Raw genomic sequence first — 23,989 nt, 5'->3', positions numbered from 1 at the left:
ACCTAATCCAGCACCTGTACCAATCTCTGCTGAGCTCTTCAGCATTCAAAACAGGGAGCTAACTACAGCTGGCTAAGTACCTGCTTACAGCTGGGAGGCTGGGCTGAGATCTCCAGGGACATGCTACACACAGAGTGTGGGATGTCCGACTGGCAGTTATTGCAGTACTCCTAAACACATACATTCCAAACACATGGATCCTACGTAGCTAAGAATTGGAGAACCAAGATAACCATTTTCCCCTTCCCCAAACAGTGACACTGCATTTCAGGTTGGCTCTTAAAGAGAACTATAGGCTTGGCCAAGAGCATGACAAACAAGGCTATTGCACAGGCTCCAGGATATTCAGTTCAATTTTAAGAATAAATATGCCATTAGGGCACTCCCTTCAGACAACCAAATAGCCCTCTGATGAATGGAAACGTTTGTGGAAAGGGGAAGGAGAGAAGAGAAAAAACAAGCATGAAAAATAGAGCTATAGATTAAAAGGTAACACTGGATAAAGATTCAAAGCAGCAGCGTTCAGGAAGCAAGGAGGAAACAGAAGGGGAAGGATGTTGCAGCAATTAGTACTGCAAGAGAGAGAGCCCCTCAAGTCAGTGTAACAGCAGGTCCACCTATCAGGGCCCTCAGAGACAGCTAAGTTTCAGCCACTACATAACTAGCGCCATTTTGGCTGATCACAGGAGAAAAAAAAAAAAATTCCCCTTGCTTACATCCACACAAAAGAGATGAACTCAGAGCATACCCTCACACAAAGCTCTTTGCTCACTCTATGTCCAACACCTATTTCTCACCATCTCCTGTGTGCCCCAAACTTGTCTTTAGTTCACAGTGGTGCAGGCAAAGCAAAGCATGTGCAGAACTCATGGCATCAAAATAGTTTTCATGATGCCTGCCACATTGGTTGTTGCCCTGTGCAGCTAAGACGTGGTCTACAAGGACTTGTGAAGAAAGGAAATACGCCTGGAAACACAAAGACACAGTAAGTGCAAGATCACCTCAGCAGAAGCGTAAAATCTCCAACAGGAAGAAATATGACTGAAAATGTTTACATATCAATTTGTGACATGCATTTGCAGCATCTCACGCTCCTGAGGGAGCAAAATGATTTATGGCTGGGGGGCAGACTACAGTAACATTATGTGAAGCCTTGTGAACCCACCTACAGCAACTGATATTAAACAGGAGCACAGATGCTTTGATGATTAGATGAAGTATCTGACCTCTAGGTCATGGTTTTAGTCCCACCTAAGATACCATCAGATAATCATTCTGCAAGTCACAGAAAGACACAGGCCACTAAAGATGGGAATCCTGTCAGACACCCACCTCAACCTGCAGCTAGGAAGACTGAGTAATAGACACACATACTAAGTTTAGAGTACAGACCTGAAAGCAAACAAACCCTTATTATTTGTTCCCTCCTAAGAATCATGAAAACCATAACCTTTGCTGGTAAATAAACAGCCTTAAAAGAACAAGGTGCCCACTTGAATTTAAAAACAAACTGAGGTGGGAGAAGCAGGAAGCACATATGGAAGAAGTCATTCCAACTTTCTTTCAACTTTTTTTTATTTAATTCTACATTCCTGGTCTTCAAATATTCAGAGGACTTTCCTCAGCCAATGCATGGACCTCACATTGTAATGACATAGGCAGATAGAAATGCATGCACACATTTGACTAAACAGCATGGTGGGGAAGCCTGCTCTGTGACCAACTTGTCCTTAACATGGCTATAAAGCATGTGAGCGTCCAGGAATAAAATCTAGATTTCACTAAACAGTCTACAAGTTTTGCGAATGTCTTTGACAGCGCCAGGTTTTCAACCATACGGATGCAGCACGGATTTGAGGTTGCATGGGCATTATTAATCTGACACATTTTAAAAAGTTACAAATGCTTTTGCTTTTATTTTCTGCAACCAAGCTATCTTTATAAACATAAGCTTTCCTTTCTGATGTCAATTAGCCTAGCTGGCTAATTTAGTCAGGATGCCTTTTGTTGTTCCAAAAGCAACCGTTCTGTTATTAACAGTGCTTTTTGCTCAAAAAGCTTAAAATAGTTTCTTCCTTCACTCATTTTCAGTGATATGTGTTGCTGCTTGCCCTGCAGCCGCCCCCCCCCCCCCCCACCTCCCTGATGTTTCAGCAACTCTAGGATGCCAAGGTTTTTCTTCTGAGTCAGTCAGGAAGCACCCTTGCAAAAGACTGGTGGAAATCGCTTTTTAGATATGAAAAATGCTAACCATTTTTTGTAAAGCTTGTTTCTTTAGTGGGTTTGTTTGTTTGTTTCATTCTTCAATAATTTCAGATTGAAAATAGAAATTAATGCCTGTGTGCATTTATACAGACTGCTAACTTGTCCTCCAAAAATGTTGCTAGTATCAGTCATGCAAAAATGAGGCAATGCAAAAGGAGACAGACTGAGTTTGCTGTATGGGAAAAGGTCACATTTTTATTATTTGCTTTACTGAAGTCTTAGAAATAGCAATTCTAACACTACTTAGGATACGTCGTAACTCTTAAATAAGAAAGAGGAAAGATTAGCACTACACATCATAGTATATGCAAAAATACTATAAATAAAGCCCTGATGGCACCTGGATGAAACAAAATCACCCTGCCTCTGTGGCCACATTGCATGAGGAGACAGTGCACCACCTCCTGGCCATGAGATGCAGCTCATAATCCAGCTGCACCATACCCTAGCGAGCCAAGCTCTGTTTTACACACTTGGGTACAGATTAATCAAGATGTTAGCCAAAACTGAGGAAGTGGAGAGCTGCCGGGGGAAGAAACTGTCCACATCTGCTCCTAACCCCAGGCGAGCCAACAATGCCTCCTAATCCATGGGGCTGAGGGCAGCTGGGGGCTAATTACACCAATGCTAACACCTGAGCTGCATACCACAGCAAAACAGCCATCAGAAATTCAAGACCAAGCAGTTTCTGTTCCAAAGACTCTCCCCAAAGTCATGAAAAAATAAGATAGTCAGAAGCTTCTAGATTCCTCATCACAACCTAATCAAGATGTAAGACTGCTTTGTGACTGGCTAGATCAAGAGCATTAAACACCACCTTTTTAACAAAAAACATGCCAGCACTGCCTTTAAAGGAGAAGCCTGCCTAAGTTAAAGATACAGTCCAACGGGGAGATAGAACAAGCATACCTTGTGCGTCTTCAACAGGCAAGACAGACATGGATTCAAGGATTTAGATGTGGAAGGTAATTTTAGGTACTGAGAGGTGACAGATATGCTCATAAACTGACTCTGCAGGAGCTCAGACTTTTATGAAAGGAAGGCAATGTAGTTCTGCAAAGCTGCGAAATTTACAAATGCATTGCAAAGCTCGTGGATGCAGGTGGACACCTTAGCTGAATATTGGGTTAAGTTCGCCACCAATAAGTAGTTTTCTACCAATCTACCAGAAAACGTATGCAAATTTAATGTTATTTTGTATTTCCCATCAAACTGTCTGGAAGCAAGTAAAACATACATGTAGTACCATGACTTAAAATTTACTAATAATGAAAAGCCAGGTGAGATGCACATGTACTTACCTTATCATCTAAAATAGATTTGAACACTGCAACTAGTATTCATGAACAGAAGAAAGGGTTAGAGCTGAGTCTGGAAAGCTCTGGCTCTATTTCTCAGGAATTGCAAAAAGTATGATCATGAGGGGTAGCAGGAGTAATTTATTTCACTGGCTTTACCCTTGGATAGGCTATCTGCAGCTGTCAGTTTTCTACTACTGCCAATTATTCCTTTCTACTTCACATTTATTGCAAAAAGAAGTGTAAGGCTAGTTGTTGGTAAAGAAGCTGAACTCTTCATAATCACTGTTTCTCATTTTTAAAAAGCTATTGTCGTAGGCAGCCACAGCGTACAATGGGGATGAAAGCAGGCACCCAAGTGGCCCTTATCTGAATTTTTACAAGTTTCTTACAGTGCTGTACTTGGAAAAACTGATTTCTGTATCCCTTAGCTGAACATATTTGTATTCCTCTTCTTTCTGCCTTTCTCCATCAAGCCACAGGCAAACAGCTGCTCTGATGGAACACATAAGCTGCTTGGAAAGTTAAATCTTATGTTCCCATCTCAAAAATTTCCCTTCAACACTGTTATTACTAATATAGATATGATATTATTATAGGTAAAACTTGATGTATTTGCATACATAAAATTATCTGAAGGTACATCTCAATGACCAGTCACAGAAGAATTTGGATTATTGCAACTAAAAAAAAAACCCCCCAAACCACCACTAGTTTTGACTTCACTTCTCCAATCTGGGTTTTTCCACCTAGGCTTTACCATCTTCCTCTAGAGTCATAGAGTGCTACAGCTCAACTGTAAGACTGACCAATGCCCATGCCCGAGTGAGAGCAGCGGTATTACTCACCTGAGTAAAAACACCCAGGATAAGCTCCTTGCCCAAGCAGATCCCACGCTAGTAAGATCCCACTTACACAGCGCGGGGAGGCGGGGCGGGGGCGAACAGACAGAAAAGACTGCAGCAGTCAAGGAAAATTGCCGGGGAACTGGGATACAACCACTCTGATGACACCCGGCTTATCTGGAGGAAGGCGTTTTAAGTTATCGCCTTGCTAACCTGAAGGGATACAGCACTTCTTCTATGCCTAACCTCACTTTCCATGTCACAACGCAGCAACTTTCAGCAGCCAGTTACTGCGCTACAGCACGCTGTAGCATTGCAACGCCCGTCAAGATGCCGCAAGCGCTCGCGCAGGCGGTTGGAAACCGCCCCGACCCCCGCCTGGACACCGCCCGCTCCGCCCAGCAGCCGCGCGACGGCCCCATCCACAAACGGCGGCGGGCAGCACCGGCTGCTGCTTGCAGGGGCGCCCCGCCGCCCCAGCCTCCTCCCTCCCGCCGGCACCGGCCGCTCCGTCTCCACGGGTAGTCCCTGGCAGCGGCAGGCCCCCCCCACCTCCTCACCTCACCTCACCCCACCCCACCTCACCTCACCTCACCTCCACCGCATCGCTGCCGGCCGGGCTCCGCGGCAGCCGTCCCCGCTCGCGCTCCGCCCCCCCGACCTGTTGCGCGGAGCCCTGGGGCCGCCCCCTGCCGCCGCCGCAGCGCGGCCGGCGCCGCAAGGTGAGCGGCGCCGGGCCGCCCCGCCCGCCCCGCCGAGGGATTCCGGACGCGCCCGAAGGGTTCCGGAAGGACCCGAAGGCCGGCGGTGGCGGAGCTCCCCACTCGTGTCCGCCCCGGCCGGGCCGAGTGCGGGCGGTGCCGGGGCGAGCGATTTCGGGCGCTCTCACCGCCCCCGCGTTGCGTCTCGTTGACACCTGGATGAAGAATGGATTTGAAGAACGACACAAAATCCAAGGGAATAGCAGAGATTAAATCCAAACGACTGTGCAGAAATAAACGTCCCGACCTATAGACCTGCTCGGGGTTCGAAAAGGCCAATTTCACAAATTGCCCTGCGGCTCTAGCAATTTGACACTGAGGTTGACGCAAAAAAAAAAAAAAAAAAAAAAAAAAGTTTATTTTTTGAAGGGAAATGGATGCAGGCTGATTTTCTATCCTAGAACAATGCAATCCACACAGTATCTCACTTTGCAGCCACCTTGACGGGTGATCACCTCACAGGGAGCACCACTGTGGGCTGAACCCTCAGGCACTGCCAGTTTTGCACGACTCACAGGGAGCTCTGCACTTTACCAGGACTCCTAATCAGCTTCCAACCCACTGAAGTTAATGGTACCTGCTTAAGGGCATTGCTTAGTAAAAGCACAGAGGAGCTACTGTAGGTCTTATCACAGAAGAGGGTGCAAGGAGTTGCTCTTTCCACAGATATGATTGTCTTCTCTCAACCTTCTCTTTTTCAGCAGTGTGACCCTTTGGCAGCACAAAGACCAGAAACAAGTGTGCTTTGCACTGCCAGTATCATCCCCCTTTACAACACTATCAATGGGCTATGAAATAAAAGTTATAGCTCAGAAACATGTTACCTAGCTAAGAAATAAACCAAGAAGAGGAGGGAGAACGTGCTGTCCTCCCTGGGAAGATAGGTGTACTTGGCGGGAGGGAAATAAAATGTCCCTTGGCATTGCTCTTTCATGTCATTGTAGGGTCAGGCAGCAGGGGCCGCTGTGGAGTGCAAGGGCTGCTGGATGCCTAGATCCTCCTCTGCCTCAAGGACCACCTAATACTTACATTAAAGGCTCAGGCATGCAAACCTTACCTAAACAAACTTTCCAATTAGCTAGTAAATTTTCATACACACAAGCAAAATGCAATGAAGCTACTTTATCAAAAGACGTGTTTTCCTATTGTCACACAAGTATGTGTGCAAGACACTTAAGTTCTTGTCTTGTATTTCTGCTCAAACTCTAGAAGCAAATGAGGATCATCATCTTCTCAAATATGTTGTGCATTCCTAAGGAGTTCATTAGCATAGGAAGCAAAACAGTAGCAACAGAAACACTGGGAGAGCCGACTGACTGAGAAACCTCTTGGCCATAAATATTCTCTTACCATCTTCCTTTTTTTTTTTCTTAACAAGCAATGAAACATTTTCACCACATGACTCATGTCAGACTACGAGAGAACTCCTTCAACACACACATATACAGGCTGAGAGAAGTTCATAAAAGCTGTGCCAGATGCTGCAGATAGATCTTTGGATGTATACACTTCCTGCACACAGAAGAAACCTCACCAGAGAAATCACTTCCACAACACTCTCTGCTTCACACAGCTTCCTGTAGGCCCTCTTGATTTACTGAACAGGCCAAGCCAGTAACAGAACAGTATGTGAAATTTATCTCATCACAGAACTTGCAGTAAACTTACCTCAGGCTAGAAAACACTAGATGAAGGCATTGACCAGTGCCTAGGCACTTGGCTCCTACAATCAAGTAATTATGAGCAAAGATCAACTTTCAGGATATACAATAGCAAAATGCCAGCGTGAGGTCTTACGGTTAGGAAGACAACACATAACACAATCTTTGTTTCAGTAGAGAAATATTTTTTTAGCAGAAATTATTTCCTAGCAACAGTAGCTATTTTAGTGGCAGCTATTAGTTCAGAATGTATGGAAAAGCAGGAAAATAAGTAATTCATTTAGTAACATCTGTGTATCCTAGGATGTTCCAAGTCTAAATTCAGACTCATTGGAATTAAAATGTGAGTTTACTGCTAGTCAGTGTCTCAAAGCTGCTTTTTTCCAACTTTATTTAAATATTGATTGTATAAGACTCTTTCTTCATTTTAAGTTCAAACTTGAAGTGTCAGCAGATTGTCTAACAGGACTGTTAGAACAGGTGCATAATTTTGGGAACACATTTTAACTGTCCTAACTCTGAGGCTTGAGGTAAGAAGGAGAAAAGGACAGATGTGCTCCACATCATAACGCTTTGAAATGCCTTCTATTTCTAAGAGTTTTACAGAAACGCGGTAACTGGTGTGTGCAATGTCTGCATGCTGATTTGCTACGCCTGATACATTGCAACTGCTGCATCAGCTCATGCCAATCCTCTTCCTGATCTTGTTTCAATCGCTTGCTGGGGGCAGCTGATTCAGAGGAAACTTCAAGAAATCCTCAAAAAGCTATTTTTAGAATCAATAACTGCCCCAGTGGTAGCGCTACTTCCTAACCATGCGCTAGCCCTTGGTCTCTGCTTTGATACACTTCTGCTCTGCTGGGTGTTGAACTTGGCTGAACTTGCTCACACTAGCCACACAACTGTACAGAGAAAGATTCTTCCAAGTTGGCAACCCAAGTTAAAGGTGCAGTTTTATGGTGGAGATGTGTTCTTGCTGCCAAAATTCAGAGCTCCAGAAATCTTTTTTTGTCTGCTCTTCCCCTAACAAAGAAATATCATGCACACAACACAGAATTTGTACTTGGCCAGGCTACTCACTACATGGCAGACACCTAGGATTACAACACAAAACTATCACTACAGAGCACTCAAACAAGAGGGATTACATGGCTATCCTACTCCTCAAAGAGACTTATGTTTAAAGCTGAATCAGCAGCAAGCCCTCCTGGAACCTTACCCTCCTTACCTTATTCCTCCACTTGGAATTAATTTGACACAATGCAGTCTGTTAATAATAATTAAAAAAAAAAAAAATCCATAAAAATGGCCTTACCTGCAATTTGCATGGTGAGGTGACTTCTTGCAGGAAAAAAGATTCACAGCATCCAGCTTGCAGAGAAAAGTAGTAAGAATCTGGAGTTAAAGATGCAGTAGCATTTTTTTCTCCTAAAAAAGGAGGTAAAAGAAATCCAGGACTGCTAGAAGAACAGCAAAGAGTCACCAAGTTCAGTGTCCCTTATCCTCTGTATTTTATGCAGAGATCCAGGTCAAAGGTACTGTCTGTGTTTTCTGTGAATGACAACTAAAGGATGGCACTGCAAAGCTAAGCCTATGAGCATTTCCTAAGCTGCCTGTAAAAGGAATATTCAAGAGGATATATACAGCTGAACTTGTGGATGTTAATGTTTACAGCTTCTGAAATCTTCCAGAAGTTAATGCTGAACTGTTCTGGGGACAGGTCACAATTTTACCATATTTCTAAGAAACACAGCCGAAAATTTCAGTAGGCAAATCCACCAAACCCAGCATTTATGACTGTTTTTGAGGCCTTAATTTTCAAGTGAGCTGCATGATTCTGCTGGGCAGGTGGATGATGGCATGACTTTTAAGGGGTGTACTGATAAAAGCGTTTCACACAGCACAATAAGGTAATTAAGACTTTTCAAGTCCTTGTATTTCCCAGTTATCTGATCCTTTCCACTTCTTCTCATGACATCAAATTTCATCCTTTTCCCTATTGCCTACAAGAATGGAAACCAAGAAACCCAAGTTCCTTCATCCTGCTAGCTTTCAACCCTGCAGGCAGCTGCTTTGGTGCCATACCCACTATGCTGCCCACAGCAATTAATCCTGTGATAATACAAGCCAAGGTAATGGACAACTGTAGATGGTCTTTCTTGAGGGTTCATACTGGATTGTCCATGACCAAATACAGACCGCCTGACCTTGAACTTGTAGGTGCTGCCCTGGCTGCACACCTATCTCCTGGGTTCCTGTCAATCTACACTGATGGAAGGGAGAGGAGATGCAAGTGCCTACCCTTTTTTCCCCCCTTTCAGATAAGCAGACAATTTTCTTGGAGTCCCTATTCTCTGATGCACAAATAATGACAAGGAATGCTTAAAAAAAAATCAGAGAAAAGACCTAATGAGACATACTGCCATGCATACCTTCTAGCTCTGCCTGAAGGAACTGGTGCTGTGTTCCCGAGGGTCTGGAGCCCCAATGTCAAAAAGGTGTTGCTGGGGCAGCATCGAGCTGTGTGGGGCCGCACTGTGGGGCCAGTGACCCAGGGACACATTGGCAACGCTGGTCCGATCCACAAACCGAGCTGAAGTTGGGGGAACTCAGCACTTCCAAACACAAGGACAACGGCATGTCACTAAGGCAGTAATACAGCACAGACCTGTATGACAGAACCTCCCTACCCTCTGCCCAGAAGCTGATAGTCACTTAAGGAACCCTTAAGTACCAGGACCAGACATGCAGCTTCTTTTTCCAAAGGCTGCAGTCTCAGAGGGATTAAATGAAAAAGAGAAAGGCAGCAAGAAATTAAATGACGTAACTTGCACATTTCGTGTGGACCTGTGCACCGACGGAAATGCAAGGAGGCTCTGTTTACCAATATAGACAGGCTAACTACTGGGCTGGGTCCTTTGCAACAAGAATTTCATATATAAATTCTGTGTTAATGGGATAAGAAACACAAACACCACTGGAATTCTGTAGCCAGTGAAACACCACAGCAACCCAGCTTTGAGCAGGTCTATATGATTTACAGGGTCTTTACATTTCCTTCAGCTAATTCTTGAAAGACTTGATATGAGAAAAGGCTTCTGCACACCTTCCCGAGTAACCCCATCAGATTGTGAATGCAGTATTAAATCTTCTCAGTCAAATATACACAACTAATCAAAAAAAATTTAAAATGAACACATCACTGATAAGGTACAAATCATCAATTCAAAGAATTCCTAATTTGCTGAGAAAATCAAGGAGATTATTTGCTCACCTCTACACTGAAAAATACTTGTATTAGATGATTTTTTAATGAAAGCTGATTCACGCAGCTCAATTGCTCTAATTATCTGTCAGCTGCAAATCTTTTTTTTACATTTGATTGCTACGCTGTAACTCTAAGTCAGAAAACTTTCTGTGAAAAGAGGGAATCCTGTATCAAATTCCTGTTTAGGATAGCTTTCAATTACAACAGTGACAGCACTTAAAAGTCTGATCTCCTACAACACAGCTTTGCTGGAAGAAGACTCAGCACGTTAGGTGATTAACTGGTCTCCAGAGGGAGCATTGTCCTAACGCTCTGGAACCCAACAAGAGTGGAATGCTTTTATGTCATAAAAATGATACCATTTAAACAAATTAACAAGAATATTGTGTGTCTTTCTCTCTATGACGTGTACACACAATAAAAAGAGCTGCCAGGCTTCCAGCCTTTTCCATGGGAGATTAGTGTAAGATGTCTGGCTCACACAATGGGCTCAGCTGCCTCACCTTCAATCTCCCCACATACAGCTCAACATTCCCTTGCATTTTTCTGAAAGAGCCACAGTCATTAGATTCTTTGACCAAAACATACTGCCTGAATGATTTCATTTCAGTGTACAGTTTAACCTGTAGTTGATTATGGAGCACTTAACCTTATCTTCAGTATACCACTTCCTACAAGAGACTTGAGATCCCTCAAACAGCACTGAATTCAGAAGCAAAACTGCACGATCATTTCCAGCTTGAAAGCCCAAGGGACATTTTTGCTGTCTGTACTGATCAGAGACACCATAGCTATTGCCCAGCCTATTTCTACCTAACCCAGTTTCCCAGCCTGAACTTTTACAGTCACTGGAAATAAAATCAGAGGTTTAATTTCACTTCACGTTTTTTTGGTTTTGTTACAGAATTTTCTACTTCCTCCACTTTAAATGTGCAATTTTGTTTTAAAGGACATAAGCTCCAGTATCGCATTTTCCCATGCTTAATGCTGAAGTTACAAGGAGAATTAAGAGGTATTTCCTTTTGCCTTTTCAGTATTCATAAAAAATAAATCTACATTTATTTCTTCACAAATGTTCTCCCAAAAAAGCTTGCCATTTCCCACTTATCGCCAGTCATTGCACACTTACACTGCATGGTCTCTCCTCTTGACGTAGTCCTAAGGAATCACCGTAGAGAAACAACACGCAGTTTATGCACCAGTAAGATGTCCACGCTGTACCATGTCAGTTCTAGCTACCAAATTGCAGTGTGAGATTTTCATTTTTCCCAGGGCAAATCTTGCTCTTACACAAAAAAACAGCAGGGGGAAGTAATGCTTCTGTCTGTAGTGTAGCTTTTCCTCCAGTAACAACATAAATACTATGAACTGTTTGCTTTTAGGACTGTCTGCCTCTTGTTTAATAATCACCACAGAAACCCCCCTGGGTGTCTATAAGCAGGTTTAATGTGCCAAAATAAACATTATGTCTGTGATCTGCAGATTTCTCTTCACCTTTTAACTGAGTCAGACTATTTACTCTAACTTACTACCTGCACTCAGCTTACTATTCCAATTAACACTGAATATATTCAAAGTGAAGGGCTCATTTCTCCTAGCTACGTAGGTTAGCAAAGACTTCATGCAATGACTTCAAGATACATACCCCTAATGCATCTCCAGTTCTGACCTGCATGCACTGTATTTCTCATATTGGTCTGTAGCACTACTTTTTGCCCACAACCTCCTCTGTGGTCCAAAAGATTCCAGCTACTCCAAAGGCACTATATTGTCTAAATAATGAATCCTTTACAATCATTGAACCATTAGTATTTTCTGATTCTTTCAAATAAAAATTAAACAAAGACCGTAATTTATCATAGCTATAGTTTCCAAGTGAAAAGGAACAGCAGGCATCTGGGGAAAAAAACCACACGCAACGAGTGAAACACAGATGCACTTTATTACTTGGAAATTGAAAAATAAAAATCTGAACTATTTTTTCCATTTACAAACATCTCTTCCGATGCTCTATAGAGGCCAATGCCCGGAAAGGACAGGGCAGCAAATAGATTTCAATTTAAGGAGCCTTATGTCTTTCATGTAATTTTCTATTTTATTCTGTTCTCCCTGCTGTAACCTAAGCATTCGAGATCTAAAGAGCCTGACACAGGCCCACTGGATTTAGGAGAAAAGATCTTCACTGACACTTTTAGCCTTTCATCAAGCCTAAAAGTCAGTTTTCTTTCTATGTATACAGAAAATATAGGAGCAAAATTGAAATTGGGATTAGAAAGTTTGTTCATTCTTCCCTTGATGATGTGTTCAGAATTAGGCAACTAAAAAAAGAGCTAAGTAAGATGGCAGGCAGAATGGGTCTTCAAAGCTAATAGGAACTACTTTTGTAGGTGGGCACTGAGGAAAAGAAGGCAGTTTAATTCAGTTTTTGCCATATCTACAGAAGTGCATTTCATTAGGTGCAGACTATGGAATACAATTTACACAAGAAAGAGGACATTCAAAGCAGCACAGCATTGTTCTTTATATTGCTATATTATATTAATCACTAGTTACTAAGAGACTGTGACTCAAAAGTGTTGAGCAGCATCCAAACACATGATAAAAGAGAGTTTAAGTAGCTTAAGACATATATAAAAGTACTCCACCAAAAACAGAACAGGAAAAAAGGCAGGGAGATGATTTTCCCTCACCTGGGCAGACAGACAGCAATACTACTAAGACAAGAACACCAACGATGGCAGCTTCTTGCTCGCAATTCCTGGTGACCTTTCATGCTCTTTGAGTGTCAGAATCATGGAAGGGGAATTTTTGAGTTGCTAATGCCAGGAAGCTAGCTAGCTATGAGTGCTAAAACAGGCTCTAACACATGTAAGATATAATGCCAAATCATATGTAACAGCAAACACTAAAAAAAACCAACCACCAAACACCCAAGCCTACCATGAATAAAGGTAGATTAAACATATATAAAAAGTAGAATTAGGGAAAAAAAAAAAAAATCATTCCATTTGCATCATCTGAATCAACTGCATGATTTCTCAACCTACAAGTTCTTATTAAAGAGCCTTAATTGTAGATGTCTTAATTTTCTGTTACTTCACTGATGTGGCTAGACCTCCAGTAACTGTAACATGAGCACAGACACCAGGCTCCCATGATGAAACCTAACTTGTTTCTCAATTATCAGGAATCCCGAGTCCTGTCCTCAAAAAGGACATAGATGCCTCACGTTAGTGAAAGTGAGTGGGACACACAAGTCGACCTTGAGAACGCACACTGAGGTTTCCAATGTCTCGGTTCCCTGTATTAGCAAATGGGGTGACAGGAGGGGGCCTGGGACTGGAAGAATTCCATAAGCATCTGGAGCCAGTCCCTCACCATCACTGCTAAGACAGCAGCACATAACAGTACCCAAGATCTTTATGAAGATAAATCAACCTTCTCTGAGCCCTGCAGCGTGCATATTAGCAGGGGCTCTTGTGCACATAAATAATTTAGTTTCCCCAAATATTATCCAGGATCCTTCAAGCTCCTGGAAAAGGAGCCAGAAAGATAACACACAATATATGTGGGAAATTCCTTCTGTTCTCAGAGTTTAACAAGGCTAACAAAATAGCCTTAAGTACTGTTAGTGATTCTAAGATCTTGAGTTAGAGCTCTATGTCTCAGGCTCCGCCTTATGCTAATTTGGATATGAATTGATTTCATATGGACTTATTTTTACTGTTATGTGGGTCTTACTAAGCACCCTTCTCCCAAGACAATACCTATGGAGATGATGAGCCACAAAGTTGCATCATCTGGAATGGCTGCAAATTCAGAAGACACCGAAAATTTTCTTCACGGAATGTGAAGACTCCCCAGATTTCATGTTTTCATTTCTATAAGATCTATTCTTTCTATTCTACTGGAAATGTCACAGGCATGACCCCATGGAACGAGCTTTGCAAGATCTGGGAAAACATCCAATGACTGCTCGTCAAGACATCCCCAAGAAACATGCTGTCACATTGCAGAGAAGCTGTAACCATTGAGAATGGCCCGATACCACCAAGAGAAAGTATTGTTTGCTTTCTGAAGCAGCACAGGACCTTTCTGATTAGGAGCCTCTGCTCTCAAAGATGTGTCTTCAAATCTGGTTGCCTTGAAGAGACTACTATATTAGTCCCTCATAGCTATGACAATGACATTGACCACAGCCTTGATATAGTCACTTGGCATGCGTAAAATGTGGATACTAACAATTACCTCCAGTGGTGTCTTCAGAAACAGGACTAATTACTTAATGTTGAAGTAAAACATGTTGTAAATTGAAATGTAGCAGAACAGAGCTCCTGCAGAGCTTTCCATCAGAAAATCTCAGGCTGCTATCAACAAAATGAATTCTGGCATCATTATTTTACAAAAGGGAAACCAAAGTACAGCATGGCTATATGACTCGTTGTAAGTTGGAATCTGACGCAGGTCTACTCAAATCCTATCAGAAGCCCCATGCAGAATGCAGAGATACATTATAGGAATAAAAATGGATATGGACATGACACGATAAAGTGTGGAATTATTTGCACCTGCCTTATAAGTGCTTGATTCCCAGTTATGCAAACTCATGCTTACTCTACAGATAAAAAACATGCAGGCACATCTCAGCTTCTCGCCTAGTAGAAGTTCTGGGCTGACTGAAGCCTGAGCTAGCCCCTGGCAGGTATGGAGATAACTTTTGAATGCTTTCAGTGGAACTGAGGAGTGGGGAATTCAACTTGTCAATTTTACCTCCCACAGGAATTCCCCTCTGTAAGTGTTAGATCACTAGTTGCCTCTCAAGGGCAGTGCTAAAGAGCATGAAAACCAAATTGAAGCTGGGCAAGATTCTAGCTCAAAACTCCTACTGTAATAATTTAAATCAAGAGGAAAAAGCAAACCCACTTCTCCAAATCATGCACTAAAGCACTGACTCTTCGTTCTGTGGCTTAGCTTTTAAAAAAGAAATTAAAAAAAAAAAAAACAACTTTATTTTTAACTTCTGGTGACAGCAGTTTCTTGGGGGAATTTCATATCCCCCAACAATCCTATCAGGATTAATGACACCATTGAGTCAGACTCCAGAATATAAATGCTAGTGAAGCGGTATTGCTTCCTGTAGAGTTTAACTCAGAGATGTCAGATGAAATGGACCTATTATTGATAGAATTGACCTAAACCAGTTGCTTGACTAAGCCCTTCCAGCTTCTTAACTAAAAAAAAAAAAAAATAAAAAAAAAAATTGTATTCTTATACTTGAGCCTCTTTATGTGTTTTTGTGAACATAAAGTTTCTTTGCAAGGTTAAGCTGTAAATTGGAATCTGATGGTACTTGAACATGTTTGGCAAAAGCTCGTCATTAAACTCCAGACTGAAAAATAAGCCAGAAGAAGAGTTCCTCTTAATATGCACAACAATTATTTATGCAGAAGATGGAGGAAAGGGTAGGAGGAAAAATTCTTGCATTTCCTCTATCTTTTTTCCTTTTGAGACCTCCTGTCCTGGTGAAATAGATAAACACTCACCAAAATCACATTTGCGGTAGATAGTGTTTTCCTTAATCATACCATGAACAAAACCAATCCTGGGAAATTAAAAAACCAAAAAAATTATTGGAAATCACCTTCTCCTTTTCCTGGGAGAACCCTAACATTACAGTTTATATTCAGCATACTGTATATGAGTGCTAAAAATCTTTCAGTATATTTACTTTTTCTCTCTTTTCCCCGTATAGCCATAGAGGCTGAAACATTAGCTAAAATTGAATTCCTCTGTCTTTACCAGCACTGTTGGGCCCCAGGCCTTGGGAACAAAAATCCAGGGTGATGCAAACACAGACCCACCATCAGTGAAGGAAGAGTTGGTATGTGAACTGTTACAGGAGCTTGACCCCTACAAATCAATGGGCCCTGACAATATCCACCCAAGAGTGTTGAGAGAGCTGGCTGATGTCATTGTGAGGCTGCTCTCCATAATCTTTGAGAAGTCGTGGAGATTGGGGGGCCTCCCAGAAGACTGGAAGAAGGCTAATGTCACCCCCACCTACAAGAAGGGCTTAAAGGAGGATCCAGGGAATTACAGGCCCATCAGTCTTTCTTCAGTCCCTGGGAAAGTTATGGAACGAATCCTCCTGGGGGCTACCACAAGTCGGATGAAGCAAGTGATTGGGAAAAGCCAGCACAGATTCACCAAGGGCAAATCGTGCTTGACAAACCTGATGGCCTTCTACGACAAAGTAACTGGCTCGGTTGATGTGGGGTGAGCGGTGGACATGGTCTACCCAGATTTCTCCAAGGCTTTCAATACAGTTTCCCACAGCCTCCTCCTAGAGAAACGGATGCTTTACGGTCTAGACAAGTGGTCTGTGCGGTGGGTGGGGAACTGGCTGACGACCGCACCCAGAGGGTGGTGGTAAATACCTCCTTTTCGAACTGGCAACCTGTCACAAGTGGGGTCCCCCAGGGATTGATACTGGGCCCAATGCTGTTTAATATCTTCATAAGTGATCTGGATGATGGGATCAAGCGTACCCTGATGAAGTTTGCCAATGATACCAAATTGAGTGGGGAAGTGGATGCTTCGGAAGGGAGAGCCACCCTGCAGGAAGACCTGGATAGGCTGGAAGAGCGGGCTAACAAGAACCTTATGAAGTTCAACAAAGACAAATGTAAGGTCTTGCACCTGAGAAAACATAATCCAGGAGCGCAGCACAGGCTGGGATCTACCTGGCTGGGGAGCAGCTCTGTGGAAAGGGACCTGGGGGTCCTGCTGAACAACAAGCTCAATATGAGCGAACAGTGTGCTGCTGCGGCAAAGAAAGCCAACAGGATGCTGGGTTGCATCAACAACGGCGTCTCCAGCAGAGATAAAGAAGTCATTATCCCACTCTACTCAGCACTTGTTGGGCCACACCTGGAATACTGTGTTCAGTTTTGGTCCCTGCTGTACAAAAAAGATGTGGACAGGCTGGAGAGGGTCCAGAGAAGGGCCACAAAGATGACCAAAGGACTGGGAAGCCTGCCATATGAGGAAAGGCTGAGAGAACTGGGTTTGTTCAGCCTTGAGAAAAGAAGGCTTAGGGAAGACCTTATCACCATGTTCCAGTATTTAAAGGGTAGCTACAAAGAAGATGGAGACTCCCTTTTTACAAGGAGTTACATGGAAAACATGAGGGGTAACGGGTACAAGTTACTCCTGGTGAGATTCCAGTTGGACACGAGAGGAAAATTTTTCACAGTCATAAGAGAATAATCAGCCATTGGAATAACCTCCCCAGGGAAGTGGTGGATTCCCCAACATTGGACACTTTTATGATTTGGCTGGACAGGGTGCTGGGCCATCTTGTTTAGAACGTGTTTTTGCTGAGAAAGGTTGGACCAGATGATCCTTGAGGTCCCTTCCAACCTGGTATCCTATGATTCTATGAATAAGCTCACATGGCAAACTGCATCCGATCTGCAAGGCACAACAATTGGTGCAAGAAGACCCCTCCCACCCTCTGAGCACAAGCTGAACCCAAACCCTGACTCCAGCTTTACCACACTTTACTCAGACCTCTTAACCAGGCCAGGCCCCCAGATCCCATTTACACCAGCTAACTCAGACCTTCCTACTTCTACTCTTAACAGGCACATGAGTACCAAAAACCCCAACTGCCTGAAGCCTTCTCACGCAACACCCACTTGTCACAAAAGCTGCTTGAAAGACTACGGCAAGAGCTAGACGGAGGAGGAAACTTTTGAAATAAACATTACCCTTTGACCAGATCCTTCATAAGGACTTAAGCAATTATGATTGCTTGGCACAGTTCCCTCTTGGATCCCTCTCCTGGAGGAGCCGATCCTTACACAGCAAGTGAGGCAACTTTTAAGTTCCATAGGAAGGGGGAGATTCTACTACTTTTAAAATAACACTAATAAAACCCACTTCTTTCCATTCTAGCCTTTCAGCTGTGCTTTCACACCACAGCTCCTTTGGGCCCGAAGATGAATTTTTACAAAAAGAAACTGACTGGAATGTAATATAATCAATTTCTCTGCACACCTAAGATAATAAATTTCTTGGGTCACGTGCTGATTCGTGGTTTTGCCTAGTACCAAGAACACTGGTAACTCTCAGCAAATGAAGTGAATGAGACAACTGGACAACATGACACAGCAAGACTGCACAATAAATAGTGCTAGGGGAGCCAGGAGATCTCGAATGATAAGGTACCTATGTGCTTCCCTTGGTTGTACTTCTCTTCTGCCCAGTTCCATAACCTCGGAGTGCAGAAGGTTATTGTATCTCTAGGAGCCTCTGATACCATGCCTGAATGCAGAAAAAAAAACCAGAAAACTTCCCAAAATTGCATTATCCCTATGACCATCAAGTCACTGGTCAAACAAGAGACATGTAAAGAACGTCTCTCTCCGAAGAGAACCTTAATAATAAAAAGAGAAAGAAGGTGATTTTGGGGCTAAGGTAAATGTTCGTAAAGTAAACAAGGCAAACATTCCTACTAGTACATCCACGTGTCTAGACACACAAATCCCACTCAGGCAAATGTTTCTGTTAAATCCTGCTCTCAGATAATTGTAATTTCTAAAGCAACCATCACCATGCCAGTGCTACACATGACTAGACAAGCAGTTTATATCTGAAGTCCACAGACCAGAAGACCCAGGGCAAGTAGCCTGCGCTGCTGGGAGCAGAAAACAGTCATGGTAAGGACTTACCACAACACATGAGAATTACTGAATGCTTAACAGGGATCCAGCAATTTGAAACAAACAAAAAAATTTGGGCTCTGCTGGGAGGAAAAAGCAGCTGTGCATGAAAAAGCAGGTTACAGAAAGGGGATGAATGCAGAATAATTATCATATGAATAGACAACCATGCTTGTTTAAGTGTATGCTTGGCTCACATAGATCCTGCATAAATCTAACCTTGCTCACTAGTGCTTTATAATTCACTGAGAAAAGCTAAGCAAAGCAGGTAACTGTGCTTCAGGAATCGTTTCCATTAGGGCACTGGGTAACGTGATCAAATTGTGCTGATGGAAGACTGGCAGTGCTCTAGGAACACTACCGTTGAGGAAATGTCTCCTGATAACCATTCACTCACCTATTATCTGTAGCATCAGCAGGATAACCTTTCCCACAGCAGAACTGGGAGTGATAACTTTGTGTCATTATACCAACAGCCAGCTTTAAGAGCCACCAGGCAGTGTTACAGCTGCTTCAAAGCATTCAGCACTTGTTAAAGACACTAGATAAATGGACTTGACCTTACTTTATCATTTCATTTACTGTAAATGAAGATTCTTCTCATGGATACATCAAGAAGGCCCAGACCAGTTATTTTAATTATCAAGCCAGAGGTCACTGATCTTTGAGACATTATTATTCATTGTTACAGAACTGCTACAAAAAGCCTTGTTACATACTAAGACTCCACTGAACAATGCCAAAACCTAAAGACAGATTTGACCTCAAAAAACCCGCAACTTAATATTAAGAAGCAACAGAATGACACCAGATGGACAGACAGCACAGGAAACCAAACAGACTATATGTGCCAGGCTGACAGTCACTATTTTGAACATACCAATAGCCTGCGTGGCATCAGAGCAAGGGTGAACTATAATGAGATAAACAAGGTGACTGGCAATCGGCTGCCTGCGCTTTTTGGGGCCAGCTCCAATAGGCTTGAAACATCTGGCTTCAGATGCTCCTGTGGTGGCCATACCATAAGGGCAGTCTTCCTTCTCTATCCCAGAAAAAGCCACACACAGGAGATAGAAGGAGATGCAAGAAGATACAGTCGCTACAGTTGTGCTGCACCCCCGACTCTTGACCACTCAAGGCCAGGATATTTTTAAAGCCACAACTGTTTGACATGAGAAATTTATTTGCTTGATAGGTGTCAAAGTAGCCCTGGAAAAAGTAATCCCATTCTACACTGCATAGCCAAGTACTCTTTTGCTTTATCCTCTAACCCTGTCCAGCTTCCAAAAGACTCCCGCAGGCTTGCTCAGCACATTGAAGTTGGCTTACCCATCTCACGGAGACAGAGACTTGTTATAGACAAAACACTCACCACACTTGGCTCCAATTTCAGTAGGCTTGGCCTGAATACTCAACACTGTTAGTGGTGGAACCAAAATCAGGCTCCTTTACCGAAGCTTTGAATTCCACCTCTCTCAAGACTTCAAGGCTGGAACAATAACTTGAAGTGTTGACTGCTTTTCATGAATGATCTGCTCCTTGCAATGACAACTACAGCATGCACAGCTGAAGGCAGAGATGCAGCTATGATCACAGACAGATGCACTACTGGGGAAATGGGAAAGCAGAACCCCAGAACTCCTTTGTATACTTTCTGAATTCCTTTGCATACTTTCTTTAACTAAATCTATATACTAAAACAGATTATTAACCATACATTCAGACCCGATTTTGCTGTTTGCAAAATAACCTCCCACTTCTGGAAAAAGCAAAGGCTTATCTCAGCACTCTGTGGGATTTACCCATTATCGAAGGCACAAACAATGTTCTAGGAGTTGGAATGGAGAGTTGTAGCACAAGGAGATAAGAAAAGAAACACAATAGGATGAAGAGGAATGGGAATGTCTTCTGGGCACATGACTAACACCTGCATTTGGGATTGCAGTATTGGTCAGAGACATGGAATACATTTAGAAGCATGCACCGAGAGTCTGCCAGTTCTCTGCGTGATGCCGTGACGATAGATGGTCACATCACAACACACCTGCACAACACGCAGGCATATTCCGCTGCTGTGAGAAGTGATCCCAGCAAGCCACACTTCTGACAGACTGAGTAATCCACATGGGGTTTGCACAGACACTGTACCTGTTACCATGAGGGGCAAGGGACTTCACTCTCCAGTGCCAGCACTCTCACAGATTTTCTTGAACCAGTTCTCAGTTTGCCGCACGGTATAGAAAGATGACATCCAATACATATTTGCTGTCTACAGTACTACTGCATAGACAAATCAAGCATGGGAGACGCGTATGATTCTTTTATGCATGGTCTATCCAGTGTACAAGGAATTAACATACATGTGATATGAAAAGCGAAGTGAAACTACTGGACTTTGTGAAGTGCTTTAAAAAAGCAACAGCTTTCAAGGGGCATTGCTGTCTGAGGAAGATGAAAAGAGCAGTGAAACTCAGATTCACAGACACCCTAAAGCAACCCTAGCACAGCTGGACTCCATACACATTTTGCAAAGTTGCAAAATTGGCTCTGAAAGGCACTTGAGTTTCTTTGAACAAAATACATCAAAAAATGGAAAATCAGTAGTAAGAATGGTCTGAGGTAACACTGAAACTTTTTCAATTGTCTTAATGCTAAAAGGAGAAAATACTTTCTGAGATGGTTTTTGTGCTTAGCCTTCAGTGGGCTACCGGTGATGGCCTACACAAATTAGCTACAATTTCTGTCCCAACCTTCCCCAGGGATTTAACAGTCCCTTTAATTCTGACTGCAATACCAAAAACATTACTGATATTGGAGACGTAAGAGATAACACAACAGACTTATACAACAACTTCTTTAGGAAGGAAAGACTGAAAAATTGACATGCTACCATATCTTCCACAGCAAATCATTCACATGAACTTTTATGAAAAACAGTATATAGTCTGTGGAGGAGAATCCAGCAGTACAAAAATGCGGTGCTGAATATACACCTTCCCCCAAAGAAATAAAAAGCATATATATATATATATATATATGATTCAAAGGAATTATGAGTATGTATGAACAGACAGCTGTAGGACAAGACATGTATTTTTTTATGGGATATCCCTGTGTATCTGTTCTTGAGGACAACGTGGAAATATCCAACCTGGCTTTAGAGAGAGCCAAGAAGCCAAATTAGTCCATACAAAGCTCCTTGTTACTGAATACCAGGCTGCTTCTGTGACCAAGTTAACTTGTTTAGAGATAACACTGTGTTTGGGAATCTGGTTATTATACTGAAATAGCAGTCAGAGCCCTACTGAAGAAAAAAATTTATTATGGTGGTCATCACAGTACAACAGGGAAGACTAAATCCATTTCCTGGGACTCACTTGAGGAAATTAGCAATTAAATCTGTTCCCAGCCCAATGATTTATCCTTCAGATCACATTCTCTTAGCCAGCAAGGTCTTTCCAGCACTTCATTAAAATAAAACTAACCACCCCTTCCCTAACACCTCATTAAGAAACAAAGCTCCCCACGCAGCCCACTTGGCTAGCTGACACAAATCAGTAGAAATAAAGCACAAATAATGTTAAAATTCAGGTCTGAGTGCCAGCCACAGAAGGTGTTGTTCTGCCCCCTTTTTTTTTTAAAAAAAACAAAGCAGCACTGTTCTTTACCCCCACCCCAGACTTCAAGGTGACTCAGTCCCTCACTATGGAAAACAGCAATGCCATCACAGTGTGTAGCTGTTTTTCTCCTTACAAAGAGAGCTGGCTGAAGGTAGTGAGGACTGTTCTGCTCCTAAAAGAGGAAACTTTGCCCCAAATGAAATAATCTGTTTCCAAGACTCAGCTCCACCACCTTCCTCTCACAAGCCCAACCAGAATTTCTAAGCCACCTGCCTGCCATGCTGCTGTTCGTGACCAGGTGCCAGGCCCTCTTTGAGCTCTGTACCACTTCTGCTCTGGGATTCTTAAAGACAACCCAAACATGCTTCTAGGAGATCATCCATGAATCAAAAGGCGTATTTTTTTGGGTTGTTTTTTTGTTTGTTTGTTTTGTTTTGTTTTTTTAACATGGAGTCAGAAGTGAGTCAGAAGCACTTTGTAAGCATTTTACCACCTGCAAGTCAGCTGTTTTTGAACCTTCAAAGCTTAGATTAAAATTTTCTTCTACACTGTTAATCATACACACTACTTATCCTGGCCCAACTATTATCTTGTGCCTTCATTTAAGAGGTTTGCAGAGGTGGGTATTACACTGGCTTCTGCCACACACGCAGGGTCACTACAAAACACCTTCACTAAGGTGTAGTTCACCTCCCAGAAAGAGTTGTCCAGCTCCCAAGATTTCTCCCATGTCACCTTTCATTGTCCTCCTAAGTCCCACCTCATCATACAGACAGAAGACTTTTTCTATCTGCAGAATCACCTGAAGACCCAAGAGAACAGGCCTCTATTAGGGCTTGCACCATCAAACGATGATGTGCAAGTGTTTTAACAAAAATACAGACCCACACCCTAGTTATGAGCCTGCGTCCACTTACTTAAAGGAGATATTCACATCTTTTCCTACCACCTTTCAGGATCCTCCAGCAAAACACTGGACACGTGATAAAGGAAAGCATTCCCTACACACAGCAAACTTCTCAATTGTTCTTAAGTACTTATTTTCCCCAGATAGCTAGTTTTAGAAGAACCTAAATTGTAAAGGAAGAGGCTGCTTAGAAGCATTCAAGGAGCAACAGTAATGAGCCCTCAAAATAGTCTCCAAGGAGCAACTGGAATTTCTCCTTTGTAGGCTGTTGTCCTTCTCTTGCATAGGCAAAGACCAGCAAGAAAAACAAAGGTATAACAAACTACTAATGGCACAGGGCTACTTACATAGCAAAGCATATATGCTTCTGTCAGCTAACTCTGTTTGGAAGAAAAAAAAGGATCCTTTCTCTCTTGGGTTAACACACAAGGGCAGTTCTTTAATTAGAACCATAATGGGTTATATATGCTTTTTTCCTAGTCTGGTAAACTTCCTGCGGCAAATCAGATACCTATAAAAACAAAAATCCCTTTCAGCTGGAGCATGTCCTGGTTGCTTACTCAGCAAGACATCACAGTTCTAAAAAAAAGCAAAAAAAAAAAAAAAGGGCAAAAAAAAAAGCCACTCAAGATTTTTCC

The 23,989-nt window shown here is 42.6% G+C and overlaps 1 protein-coding gene across 6 annotated transcripts in view; it reads right to left on the bottom strand.

The window, feature by feature from the left end:
• AFF1 (AF4/FMR2 family member 1) overlaps positions 1-5,046 on the bottom strand; it is a 124,665-nt gene extending 119,619 nt beyond the window's left edge. For 2 of the 6 annotated variants that reach the window (XM_030025812.2, XM_030025856.2), the window contains exon 1: positions 4,999-5,046. The gene's annotated coding sequence lies outside the window, so the exon portion shown is untranslated. Of the gene's footprint in view, positions 1-4,993 lie in introns of all 6 variants that reach the window. The other 4 variants (XM_030025838.2, XM_041126314.1, XM_030025820.2 and 1 more) reach the window with 3 other exon arrangements.
• Positions 5,047-23,989: the final 18,943 nt, after the last annotated feature.

Source organism: Aquila chrysaetos, chromosome 1 (assembly GCF_900496995.4).
Source record: "Aquila chrysaetos chrysaetos chromosome 1, bAquChr1.4, whole genome shotgun sequence".
Taxonomy (NCBI): Eukaryota; Metazoa; Chordata; class Aves; order Accipitriformes; family Accipitridae; genus Aquila; species Aquila chrysaetos.
Note: the sequence above shows the minus strand (reverse complement) of the source record. Positions and strands in the feature narration are given on the sequence as shown.